The 12701-nt window shown below is 44.9% G+C and overlaps 1 protein-coding gene across 1 annotated transcript in view; it reads left to right on the top strand.

Moving 5' to 3' along the window:
• CUNH8orf82 (chromosome unknown C8orf82 homolog) overlaps nucleotides 1-12701 on the top strand; it is a 49413-nt gene that overhangs the window by 24800 nt on the left and 11912 nt on the right. The gene's annotated exons all lie outside the window — the stretch shown is intronic.

The raw sequence follows: 12701 nt of genomic DNA, 5'->3' as shown, positions 1-12701 counted from the left end.
GCTTGTGCAAATTGTAGCCTCAGTTTCCTGTTCTTAGCTGAGAGGAGTGGTACCCAGTGTGGTCTTCTGCTGCTGTAGCCCATCTGCCTCAAAGTTCGACGCACTGTGCGTTCAGAGATGCTCTTCTGCCTACCTTGGTTGTAACGGGTGGCAATTTGAGTCACTGTTGCCTTTCTATCAGCTCGAACCAGTCTGCCCATTCTCCTCTGACCTCTGGCATCAACATGGCATTTCCGGCCACAGAACTGCCGCTCACTGGATTTTTTTTCTTTTTCGGACCATTCTCTGTAAACCCTAGAGATGGTTGTGCGTGAAAATCCCAGTAGATCAGCAGTTTCTGAAATTCTCAGACCAGCCCTTCTGGCACAAACAATCATGCCACGTTCAAAGGCACTCAAATCACCTTTCTTCCCCATACTGATGCTCGGTTTGAACTGCAGGAGATTGTCTTGACCATGTCTACATGCCTAAATGCACTGAGTTGCCGCCATGTGATTGGCTGATTAGAAATTAAGTCTTAACACACAGTTGGACAGGTGTACCTAATAAAGTGGCCAGTGAGTGTATATATATATATTACTAGAAATAGGCCCAATGCTATCGCATCGGAAAGCGGTGAAATTACTTGGGCTGCAAAGCCTGCCCCCATCGTGACATTACCGCCCTGCTGCATCAGACCTATTTCTAGTTATATTCATGCTAGATGTGGGCTTGATGTTATCGCATCGGGAGGGCAGTGACATAACGATGGGGGCAGCTGTGTGGTGCTGGGGGTGGCGGTGTGATGTGTCACACGGCCACCACCTTTGTATACCTGAGTGAGTGTCCAAACAGGGCTGTGGAGTCGGTAAGCCACAGTTGCGACTCCGGCTCCGACTCCTTCATAAATGGCCAATTCATAACAACAAATTTACTGTTGTAAAATATTAAACATCGTGCTTATTCAGTTTCTCACCATCATATAAGTAATCAGACCACTTAGAGCAAAAACTACATTTATTAGAATACAATTAGAATATAGCAAATAACTTTTATAACCTTTTCTAAACTGTAAGTAAATATGCAATAAACACTTTTATGCAGTTAATAAGAAATCTATAAATTTGTCCTCAGAAAAAGTATTGCCTCTGTCAGATCCTCCTTCATGGATGCCCTCAAATCTGATCTAATTATTTTGAGAGCAGAGAACAACCTCTCTACACTAACTTGTGTTGGTGGCAAAGCAGTAACCACTCGGGCAACATCTCTGACAATGTCAGGATACAGAGGAATCGCTTGTTGCACTGTTATTTTTGATGAATGGTCAAATTTCTCAATTTCTTTTAGTGCACATGAAAAATTCTGCTGAAATGTACTGGCTGTGTTCCTTGATGGGGATGACTCTTCTTCTATGCGGGAACGCTTTGCACGGTCCTTGTGATCCAAATATTTTTCGAAATTAAATTCTTCATCAGTTGATGATGAGGGTGAAGATGTGGCAGGACGACCAAATTCTTCTTGTTCCTCCTGACTGTTCTGCAACCCTTTCATCCTTACTGCTATTTCAAACAGAGCTTCTTTTCCTTTACTTAGCTGTTGATCATCTAGAAGAATCCGATGCATTGGGTCTACATAAACAGCTGCCAAAAGAATGTTATTTTGTAATAGTAGCTCCTCTCTCCGTTTCATTGATGTAGCAATGCCACTTGCAATTAACCCTCCTCTTTGGGACAGGCGAAACATCAGGTTCTTCCACTCCTTTAAGAAAATACCTGGAGTTAAGTCCTCTGCTTGTAATTTTTTAGTCACTGTAAATGGGTGCTCTAGCAATTTTTCCAGCTCAGTCACCTGATTCCACTGACCTTCATTTAGCGTCAGTTGAGGGTTAGCCATGTCTACAAGAAAGGTTTTCAGTTCAACCAAGCGCTGAATCATTAAGTAAGTACTGCCCCATCGTGTGGCTTGATCAATAATTGCCCCTTTTCCAGCACGTCTCTTCAAAATTGAGTCAACTTTAGGGGTTCTGGCAACAGTAGCCAATTTTCTCACCTTGCCAATCAGTGCAGCAGCATGTCCTTCTTGCAGACTGTCTCTTATAGCCAGCTGTAGCGTATGCACAACACAGCAGTGATGAATGAAAGAACATATTGACACAGTTTCAGCAAGATCATCTAAACTATCATGTTGCTGTTCATCTGAAGCAACTTCAGTTTGCTCCTCAGTTACAATACTGTGTTCCTCTATTTCAAACATTTCTGTGTCTGTGGACCCAGAATGTTCTTCTAGCTGCTGGTCACCATCATTACACTCATTCATTAGCTTAATAGTACTTATCATATTTGAAGCATTGTCAGTTACGACAGAAAGAACTTGCTCTTTTTTAAGTTCATAGTCTTGCAGAACCTTTTCCACCAAGACCTGGAGAAACTCACTGGTGTGATGAGCTTTGGTGTCTTTTACTGCCAATGTCTTGGTAACTATTTCATTTTTGTCACAAACAAATCGGACATTGATGGCAAAATAGTTCACTCTGTGACGTGTGCAGGCATCCATTTTAAGAAACAGAAAGCGTCCCTTGAGAGTTTTTTTAAGTTCTTCCTTTTGTTTAAAAGCTTCTTCGATTACTAATTTTCTAATACTCTCTCTCTCCAGAGAAACACCAAGCTTGCGGGCCATTTCCCCATTCAGACACATAAAAGCTGGTCGTGAAAATAATGAAATAGGCACACTATCCTTTACAACAAGCTCTATGATCTGTTTTTTAAATGTATCTTCTGTCATTGTCACAGTAACTTTGTCACTGACAAAATATCTTGCAACTGATGGCTGCAAAGTTCTCTGCTCCTTTGGCTGGAAGAGCTGGGCACTGGTTCATTGGTTTGGATGCAGTCTTTCTCATCCACTGCTTTCAGTACTTCTGGATGAAAGCGCTGTAAATGTCTCTTTAGATTAGAAGCTCTGGTAGGAGCATTTTTATCTTTGCCTGAATATGCACTCATCTTGGCTTCACAGCATTTGTTTTCGTCTGGATCATTTGTCATACACTGACAGACATAATGTTTTCTATCTTGAGTGATGGTGAAATGTTCAAATACAGCTGATTTAATGTGATGCTTCTTTGACATTCTCAGGTTTTTAATTCTGCATTCACAATCCAAATGACAATTGTTTTTCCTAAAAACAATTGTACAAAATTATTGCCAGGTCGTACAACTGATATAGTGGTCAGTAATACTGTTATTATTCCTCATGTACTCACAGTTAACTGATGCAAAGTTTGTTGAAAGGATAATACTTCTTACAGTCTTCCTCTTCTGAGTAGCAGGCAGCTGTGAGATGCTTGGAAGACGCACACCTAGTATGATCTAGTCTAGAGGAGGAGCTTTACTACTAAGAATTTGCAGCACATTTTCACTTTCAGTTTCATACATTGTAAGTAGGGGGGTTGGGGCAGCATGAGGTTAACCAAGTATAAGATTAGATAAGGGCAGTGGAGAACAGTGACACACAAGAAGTAAGAAATGTCTCTATCTCCAGCAGAACTGCTTATCACTGTTGTTCATAGTTTGATAGAACATATATATTTGAGTAACATTTATAAAATTCATATGAAAGTTCAATTATGAAATATTAATACATTTTTTTTAAAGCTGGAGTCGGTACATTTCTACCGACTCCAACCAAAACTAACTACGACTCCACGACTCCGACTCCACAGCCCTGTGTCCAAAGATGGCGTCCGCGTGTGTATGTGTGCATGTATGCTTGTATGTATGTTGCGTGTGTGTCTGTATGTTTGTGCGTACTTGTGTATGTGTGAATGTATGTGCATGTGTGTGAGTACTTTACAGGCGTGTTTGTGCGTATGTGTGTTTCTGTATGCATGTATGTGCGTACTTCTGCGAGTGCACGTGCGTGTGTATGTGCATGTTTGTGTATGTACGTATCCACGTGTGTTGGGACATACTGTGCGTGTTTGTGTGTATGTGTATACTTGCATGTGTATATGTGTGTTTGTGTCTGCATGTATGTGTGTATGTGCATTTTGTGCGTATGTGTGTTGACATTATACTGTGTGTATGTGTCTCGTATGCGCGTGCGTATGTGCGTCTGTATGGCCCTGTGCACACGGTGCAGATTCTGTGCAGTTCTGCAGCAGATTTGGCCCTGCAGAACTGCACGTGATGTACAGTACCATTTAAGGCTATGTAAAACAAGAAACGCTGTGCACATTCTGCAGATTTTTCCGCGCAGATTTGGTGCGGAATAAAAGAAGCAGCATGTCTCCTCTTTTGTGCGGTTTTGCTGCAGTTTTCCACCTGCTCCATTATAGAAATCTGCAGGTGAAAACTGCAGGGGAAATCCGCACAAAATCTGCACTAAAACTGCAGGTAAAACGCAGGTCATTTTACCTGCAGATTTAGCAAAATCTGCCTGGAAAAATCCACAGCAGAATCCGCACCGTGGGCACATAGCCTATCTGCGTGTGTGGGGGCATTATACTGTGTATGTGTTTGTATGTTCGTGCATGCATGTTGTGATAAAACACTCCGGGATCGCCTTTGCTGGGGTCAAAGGTCACGTGCGTTTAGCATGAAACTCAAGCGCACAGCCGGGGTCCGGGTATAACTGACACTGGGTCAGGTTCATTAAAGGTGAAAGCAATGCATAAAGGAAATAAAAACATAAAACAAATCCTTGCCTGTCAGGCACTAACTAAACAAAGTACAGCCTAATTACCAACTGGCGGGCTTCTCCCGTCCAGCCAAACCACAGTTACCATGGGCACTGCTTTCACTCACGTGTGTCTCTCACACAGACAGGCTCTCTGTGTTCCCAGGCTGAGACACTCACACAACCACCTGGCATCCTTTTATATCCGCCTCCCATCATTCATTAGTCACCGGGTGAGATACTGACCAGACTAGGCCACATAGGAAAGGTATCTGGGCGAGATATACCTGCCCTCATCCACTATTCCCACATGCTTCTCACATATCCCCCCCCCCTCTGCTCAGACCACTCCTGTCGAGCAATAACACCTGCCAAACAGTGCACTCGGGACAGGGCATCTGCATTCCCCATCTGTACCCCTGGGCGGTGCTCCACCATAAAAGTGTAGGCCTGCAGGGCAAGGAACCACCGGGTCACCCGGCTATTCCGTTCCTTGTGCAAGTGCATCCACTTGAGAGGGGCATGGTCAGTGATCAGCCTGAACTTTCGGCCCACCAGGTAATATTTGAGGGCCTCTAGAGCCCACTTAATGGCGAGGCACTCTTTTTCTACGACTGCATACTTTTGCTCATGTTTATTCAGCTTCCTGCTGAGATAGAGGACTGGGTGTTCCACTCCGTCCCTCACTTGTGACAGTACGGCCCCGATACCGGTATCAGAGGCAACCGTTTGTACCACAAACTCGTTGCAGAAGTCTGGAGTCACCAGTACGGGTTGAGAGCAAAGTGCCTGTTTTAGGCTATGGAAGGCTTCTTCAGCCACTAAATTCCATTTAATCATGACAGAGTCTTTCCCTTTGGTAAGATCCATCAGGGGGGTAACAATGGCTGCAAAATTGGGTATGAACCGGCGATAATAGCCGGTGATCCCCAGAAAGGCTTGCACCTGCTTCTTGTTGACAGGTTGCGGCCAGTCCTGAACCGCTTGAATCTTATCAACCTGGGGTTTAACAATACCCCTCCCAATTACATACCCCAAATACCGGGCTTCTTCTAGCCCGATGTGACATTTCTTGGGGTTCGCGGTTAGACCTGCCTCCCACAGGTCGTCAATCACAGCTTGTACTTTCTGGAGATGAGTCTCCCAGTCCAAGCTGTAAATGACAATGTCATCCAAATAGGCCGAAGCGTACTGCCTATGTGGCCTCAGGACTCGATCCATCAGTCTCTGGAAGGTCGCCGGTGCTCCGTGCAGTCCAAACGGCATATACACATACTGAAATAAACCTTCCGGCGTACCAAATGCCGTCTTTTCTCTAGCCGCCTCCGCCAGAGAGATCTGCCAATACCCCTTTGTTAGGTCTAGGGTCGTAATATACCGGGCTTTTCCTAACCGATCTATTAACTCGTCGACCCGGGGCATAGGGTAGGCATCAAATTTTGAGACCGCATTCAGTTTCCTGAAGTCATTGCAGAACCGGATGGTGCCGTCCGGTTTAGGAATTAAAACAATCGGGCTGGACCAAGCACTGTGCGATTTCTCAATGACACCTAACTCTAACATTGCCTTCACTTCTCGGGAAACGGCTTCACGGCGCGCTTCCGGGATTCGGTAGGGTTTTACATGAACTGTGATACCAGGTTCCGTTACGATGTCATGTTTCATTAGCGTAGTCTGCCCGGGTTTTTCTGAGAAAAACTTTTGGTTGTGAAGTAGAAACTGCCTGACCTCAGTTTTTTGCCGCTCCGAGAGAGTCTCTGCAACCCGTACCTCCGGTACGGTATGCGAGCAGACGGGACGGGCCAGCTCCGCTGACAAGGCAGACCGATCTTTCCAGGGTTTTATCAGATTTACATGATAAACCTGTTCAGGTTTCCGTTTACCTGCCTGGTATACTTTGTAGTTTACTTCACCAACTCTTTCCTTAATCTCAAAGGGACCCTGCCACTTTGCTAGGAACTTACTGTCCACCGTGGGGACCAGGATCAACACCCTATCTCCGTGTGCAAACGTACGGATCTTGGCGCCCCTATCATAGATTCTTTTTTGGGCTCCTTGAGCCTGCATCATGTGTTCTTTGACGATAGGCATAACAGCCGCAATACGGTCCTGCATTTGGGATACGTGATCTATCACCGTTTTAAACGGAGTGACCTGACCCTCTCAGGATTCTTTGGCGACGTCTAACAGTCCTGCGCGGCTTCAGGTTCTACGTCATAATAAGCCTTTTGGGCCTCACCGGAAAGAAACGGGGCAATCAGGCCGGCCCATTATGCCTTCGGCCATTTTTCTCGCACCACCGTCCGTTCAAACGTGGTCAGGTATGGGGAGAGAGAGAGAGAGAAACGGATGCAACGGACAGCAATCCGTCACAATCCGCCATTAATGCAAGTCAATGGGGAAAAAAAACGGATCCTCAAAAGAAAATTGAGGATCCGTTTTTTTCAAAACCTGGCGGATTGTGGCTGATTGTAAAAAACTGAAGTGTGAAAGAGGCCTAAAGCTGGGCTATCATCACCCGATTAGCTTCTTGCTGGACGGCGGTGGACTGTACCAGCGCTTTCACCTTGTCCTCCATGTTCATGCTTCCAACGTGATGCCCGCGTTCACCACCACAATGTGATAAAACACACTGGGATCGCCTTTGCTGGGGTCAAAGGTCACGTGCGTTCAGCATGAAACTCAGGCGCAGAGCTGGGATTCGGGTATAACTGACACTGGGTCAGGTTTATTAAAGGTGAAAGCAATGCAAAAGGAAATAAAACATAAAACAAATCCTTGCCTGTCCGGCACTAACTAAACAAGGTACAACCTAACTACCAACTGGCGGGCTTCTCCCGTCCAGCCAAACCACAGTTGCAGTGGGCACTGCTTCCACTCACGTGTGTCTCTCACACAGACAGGCTCTCTGTGTCCCCAGGCTGAGACACTCACACAACCACCTGGCATCATTTTATATCCACCTCCCATTATGCATTAGTCCCCAGGTGCGATACTGACCAGACTAGGCCACATAGGAAAGGTATCTGGGTGAGATATACCTGCCCTCATCCACTATTCCCACATGATTCTCACAATGTATACGTGCGGACATTATACTGTGTGTATACGCGTTTTTGTGAGTGCGTGTGTATTTGTGTGTGTGTATGCACGAGCATGTGTGTTTGTGTGTATGCGGATATTATAATGTGTGTATTTGTATATGCATGTGTGTATGTTTGTATCTGCGTGTGGGTATGCACAGGCGTGTATGCGCTTGCGTGTGTATGTTTGTGCTTGTATGTGCGTGATTGTGTGTGTATATGTGCGTGCATGTGTGTATGAGTATGTGGGGATGTTATACTGTGTATGTGTGTTTGTGTGTATGTGCGTGTGGGAACATAATACTGTGTGTGCATGCGTGTTTGTATGTGTGTGTATCTACATGTGTATATCTGCGTGTGTGCATGCACGGGCATGTGTGTGTTTGTGGCTTCATTATACTGTGTGTGTATGTGCGTGCACATGAATGTGTATGTGGGGACATTACACTGTGTGCGTATGTGAGTATCTGCATGGATATACGTGTGTGTGTATGCACGTGAGTGTATGTGCGTGCTTTTGTGTGTATGTGGGGACATTATACTCTGTGTATGTGTTTGTTTATGCGTGTGTTTGTAAGTGCGTGTGGGGACATTATACTATGTGTATATGTATTCATGTCTATGTGTGTGTATATATGTGAGTACATATATGTATACGTATGTGTGTGTACATTCATGTCTGTAGTGTGTGGGGTGTGTGTCCCGCAGCTGCCTGCCCACTCACCTCCGTGCAGTCACAGCCGGCAGGAAAGATGGTTTGCGGTCTGTGCTGGAGATGGGGTGCAGTGCCACCAGAGTGCGCCCGCACCCTATCTCCAGCACATGCCACAAGCCGCGGTCTTTCCTGCCAGCTGTGGCTGCACGGAGGTGGGTGGGCAGGCAGCTGCGGGATGCGGCGGCGGGGGTCGTTGCAGTGGCGGGGGTCCCGCTGGTGGTACTGCGCAAGGGCCTGGTACCACCAGCGGGTGCCATATTGGAATACCCATCACTTGGGTATTCCAATATGGCGGTCGGCGTACTTCCGGTGTGGCACGGTGGATTGGTGGAAAGCGACACAATCGCTGAAAGCTGTGACAGAGCCGATTGGCAATTATATAAGTAGATATATATAAAATAAACACAAACTATGCCAATATATACAACACTAAACTAAACACCCCACACTTATGCCCACCATTCCCAACCCCGCCACTGACCTGAGAGCTGGTCCTGCGTCTCATGTCTCAGTCCATGTCCAACTTCCATAGGCCAGATCAGGCAGTGCCAATGTTTTCCCCAAACACTCCAGTGTCCCATAGTCCCACAAGATAAACCCACCTCCCCCCTTTTCCCACCACCCAACCTAACACCTACACCCAAATCTATATCCCTATATACAATATATACAGAAACAAACACTACAATACAGCAAATCACAAAGCCCAAGTTCGGCGCCTGCAGCGCTACATCACTGTATACCGATCACAAAACAAAAATCTACAGTGTCAGCAGCAGCCCACCACCAGGAAAGGAGATGACCAGACTAGGGCACACTAAAAGAAAAACCCCTCCAGAGGAGAGCGGCCCTACGTGTGCCCAATCTCTCATACTCCAGAGAGCGCTCCTTCACCAAGTCAGCGAGTATGGTCCTAAACACATCGTCCACTGGGAGGATTTTCCGTTGGGTCGATACTAAGCACCGTGCGTTCGACGTGTGATACCTAACCACTGCGCTGACTAGAACTAATGTGCAGCGGTCCCGGCCACCAAGGTCTCTGAATGCTCCATAGGCTCATTCCGCATAGGAGAGACCGGCCAGCCGAGACCAGCCAATGGAGGCGCCCACCTTGTTGTAAACCTCTGAGTTGAAGAGACAATGAAGCAGGAAGTGGTCCATGGTTTCCAGCACGGTAACACAATGCTCCCGAGGACAGTTCCTGTCCTCAGAGCTCCTGCACTTTAGATTGTCCCTCACACACAGTTTCCCCTGGAAGCAGCACCAAGCCAAGTTCAAAAACTTCGAGGGGATCCTGATAGAATTCAAAAGATGCAAACCCACCTCAAGATCCCGATTTGGGCAATCCCTGAGTGTCAAAAGTGTCTGAAAATGGGTCAACAGAAGCCTGTTGTCAATGAGTTTCCTTGGCAGAGTCCTGATCTCTCACATTCCCAGACCCCACCAGCGAATTACCTTCAGAACCAAGGTAGTGTAGAATCATAGAATCGTAGAGTTGGAAGGGACCTCCTGGGCCATCTGGTCCAACCCCCTGCTCAAAGCAGGATTCGCTAAATCATCCCAGTCAGATGTCTGTCCAGCCTCTGTTTGAAGACTTCCATTGAAGGAGAACTCACCACTTCTCGTGGCAGCCTGTTCCACTCATTGATCACTCTAACTGTCAAAAAGTTTTTTCTAATATCTAATCTGTGTCTCCTCCCATTCAGTTTCATCCCATTGCTTCTAGTCTTTCCTTGTGCAAATGAGAATAAAGTTGATCCTTCTACAATGTGACAGCCCTTTAGATATTTGTAGACAGCTATTAAGTCTCCTCTCAGTCTTCTCTTTTGCAAACTAAACATTCCCAAATCCTGCAACCTTTCCTCATAAGACAGGGTTTGCAGACCGGTCACCATTCTGGTCGCTCTTTTCTGAACTTGCTCCAGTTTGTTGATGTCTTTTTTAAAATGTGGTGCCCAAAACTGGACACAATATTCCAGATGAGGTCTGACCAAAGAGGAGTAGAGGGAAATAATGACTTCACGTGATCTAGACTGTATGCTTCTGTTAATACATCCTAGAATTGCATTTGCCTTTTTTGCTGCTGCATCACACTGTTGACTCATATTCAGTCTGTGATCTATTAGTATACCCAAGTCTTTTTCACATGTGCTGTCACTTAGCCCTATTCCTCCCATTCTATATATGCTTTTTCCATTTTTATTGCCCAGATGTAGTACTTTGCATTTCTCCCTGTTAAAAACCATTCTGTTAGTTGCTGCCCACTTCTCCAGTTTATTTAAATCTTTTTGAATCCTCTCTCTCTCTTCTCTAGTATTAGCTATCCCTCCTAGCTTTGTGTCATCAGCAAATTTAATCAGTTTACCCTCAATTCCTTCATCTAAATCGTTGATAAAGATGTTGAACAATACAGGGCCCAGGACAGAGCCCTGTGGTACCCCACTTGAGACATTCTTCCAACTGGATGTGCAGCCATTTACGACCACTCTTTGGGTCCGATCACTAAGCCAGTTATGAATCCACCTAACAGTTGCCTTGTCCATTCCATACTTAATCATTTTTTCAATAAGGATTGTATGAGAGACTTTGTCAAATGCTTTGCTGAAGTCAAGATATACTATATCTACAGCATTTCCTTGATCCACCCAATCAGTGATACCGTCATAGAAGGAAATTAAGTTAGTCTGACATGACTTATTAGTTACAAACCCATGCTGACTCTGTTTAATCACTTCATTCTTATCCAGGTATTGACATACATGTTGTTTAATAATTTGTTCAAAGATCTTTCCTGGTATAGAAGTCAGACTCACCGGCCTATAGTTACCTGGGTCCACCTTCTTCCCCTTTTTGAAGATAGGAACAACATTTGCTCTTCTCCAGTCTTCTGGCACTTCTCCTGTTCTCCAAGAATTTTCAAAGATTATAGAGAGGGGTTCAAAAATTTCTTCTGCTATCTCCTTCAGTACTCTGGGGTGTAATTCATCTGGACCTGGAGACTTGAATTCATTTAGGCTAGCTAAGTGTTTCCTCACTATCTTTCTGTTTATAGATATCCTGGATTCTTCTATTCCCTTAATAGGACAGTGAATAACAGTTGATGTTACATTTCCTTTCTGAGAGAAAACAGATGCAAAATAGGAATTTAAAAGTTCAGCCTTCTCAACATCCTGTCTTACCATTTCATCATTTTCATCCTGTAAAAATCCTGTAGCATCTTTGACTTTTCTTTTACTTTTGACATATCCCCAAAATCCTTTATTATTGCTTTTGACATCTCTTGCAAGCCTCAATTCATTTTCAGCTTTAGCTAATCTGATTTGTGCCCTGCAGGTTCTGCAGACAGCATTATATTCTTCTTTAGATATGCCTCCCTCTTTCCATTTTATAAACATTTTTTTCTTCCTTTTTAGCATGTGCTTAAGTTCTGTGTTCATCCATCCTGGTTTCCTTAACTGCTTCCTATTCTTCCCTCTTTTCGGAATTGTTAACAACTGTGCTTTGAGAATTTCATTTTTCAAGATTTCCCATCCTTCCTGGACATTTTTGTCTTTAAGGATATCCAGCCATTGGATCCCTCCAATTCTCTTTCTGAATCCCTTAAAATCTGCCTTTCTGAAATCTAACCTTGACGTCTGAGTCTTCACAGGTCTTCCGCCTCTAGTTATCCAAAATTCTAAAATAGCATGGTCGCTACCTCCTAGGGTCCCAGCCACTTTTACCTCCTCAACCATTTCCTCCCTGTTTATAAGGATTAGATCCAAGGTAGCAGTTCCCCTTGTTTTCTCCCTTACCTTTTGGAAGATAAAGTTGTCAGCAAGAGAGGATAAGAATTTCCTTGACCTGTTAGTTTTGCCTGAGAGAGATTCCCAACAAATGCCTGGATAGTTGAAATCTCCCATGACAACTATGTCATATTTTTTGGAGAACTTGGCCATTTGATGCATAAAGAGTTCATCCATAGCTTCAGCTTGCACAGGCGGCCTGTAGTAAATGCCTACAATGGTGTCCTTTCCATTGTTCTGTCCTTGTATTCTTACCCAAACAGTTTCCACAGAACTCCCAGTCTCTGAAGCTTCAATCTCTGTGCAGATATACGCGTTTCTAACATACAATGCGACACAATGTGTAAGCCGGAAGATATCCATGCGGTGTGCGAAGATCCTTCACTTGCCCTCCCGTCTTCCATTCCTGGAAGAAAGGCTGAAAACTTCCCCTACAGGACAATAACCACAGAGGAGCCCTCTCTT

This window comes from Dendrobates tinctorius, unplaced genomic scaffold, assembly GCF_039654945.1.
Source record: "Dendrobates tinctorius isolate UK_male_01 unplaced genomic scaffold, ASM3965494v1 ptg000130l, whole genome shotgun sequence".
Taxonomy (NCBI): domain Eukaryota; kingdom Metazoa; phylum Chordata; class Amphibia; order Anura; family Dendrobatidae; genus Dendrobates; species Dendrobates tinctorius.
The sequence above is the reverse complement of the archived record's forward strand: the minus strand, read 5'-3'. Positions and strand labels throughout refer to the sequence as shown.